The 1114-nt window shown below is 30.3% G+C and overlaps 1 non-coding gene across 1 annotated transcript; it reads left to right on the top strand.

Annotated features, from left to right (window-relative positions):
• The first annotated feature begins 785 nt into the window (after positions 1-785).
• On the top strand, positions 786-858 carry trnav-uac. Its single transcript has one exon. It is a non-coding gene; the product is annotated as a tRNA-Val (tRNA).
• Positions 859-1114: the final 256 nt, after the last annotated feature.

Raw genomic sequence — 1114 nt, 5'->3', positions numbered from 1 at the left:
TCCTTTAATTTTAGTCTCAATAATTCCTAATTTCTGCTTTTCTAACTCAAACATTAGGCATAATTTCCTATAAATGAGATTTATTGACCATAAATTCCCCAAATAACTGTAAATTTAAGAGTGTTGAAAACGTCAAAAGGTGACAAACATTGAAAAAAAGCATAAAAAGTGTTGAAAAAAGGGACGAAAACGTAAAGAAAGCTTAAAAATGTTGATTAAAAGCCTCAACAAAAGTGTTGACAACACAAAGGTTAATACCTAACTATTAATTAATAATTAATTAACACTCTAAAGTTTTTAATTATTATGATATTTTCTAAATATGTGACAACTTTTTCATGAAATATTATGCTACAAATTCTTATTAAATGTTTTTTTATAATATAATGAGTTCTCTTATTAAAATGATGAGACAGGTGAGCGTACCTGCAGAGCGCCTCCTCTCCTGTCCGACTGTGTGATGCACCTGCAGGTACGCTCACCTGTCTTTATTTCAAGCCCCGCCCACCAACACCTTCCTTCCTGTTGACCGTCTCCCTGCAATATACATATATACAAAAGCATTAATTTCCGTATATATGCACAGAAAACATACATATACAGTATACAAAATATGTATACATTTACAAAAGATATCGATAAATATAAATATATATATAAATATATATATATATATATTTATAGATATATATTTATAGATATATATGTATGTTGTCGCAGGGAATACTTGAGAATGTGATGAAGATGAACGTATTTATTTGGTAAAACAGGAGGTTCAGGCATCAGGTTCCATAGTGTAGCGGTTATCACGTCTGCTTTACACGCAGAAGGTCCTGGGTTCGAGCCCCAGTGGAACCAGTCGACATTTTTATCATCGAGAAACTAATTTCACACATCGATTGCTATCTTCAAAATATTTGTTTTTTTTTGAAAAAAATTAAAAACAGAAAGAGATATTTAAACAAATAACGTTGCGAGATACTGAGCCAAAACAATTCATACTGAAATATAGTTAAAAAAAATGGATCAAGATCAATTAACAATAATATTATCTACAATTTGATTTATTTGTCGACAAGTATAAGCTGTCAGAATTCCGTTGAGACATAAAATC

This window comes from Etheostoma cragini, chromosome 13 (genome assembly GCF_013103735.1).
Source record: "Etheostoma cragini isolate CJK2018 chromosome 13, CSU_Ecrag_1.0, whole genome shotgun sequence".
Classification (NCBI taxonomy): Eukaryota; Metazoa; Chordata; class Actinopteri; order Perciformes; family Percidae; genus Etheostoma; species Etheostoma cragini.
The sequence above is the reverse complement of the archived record's forward strand: the minus strand, read 5'-3'. Positions and strand labels throughout refer to the sequence as shown.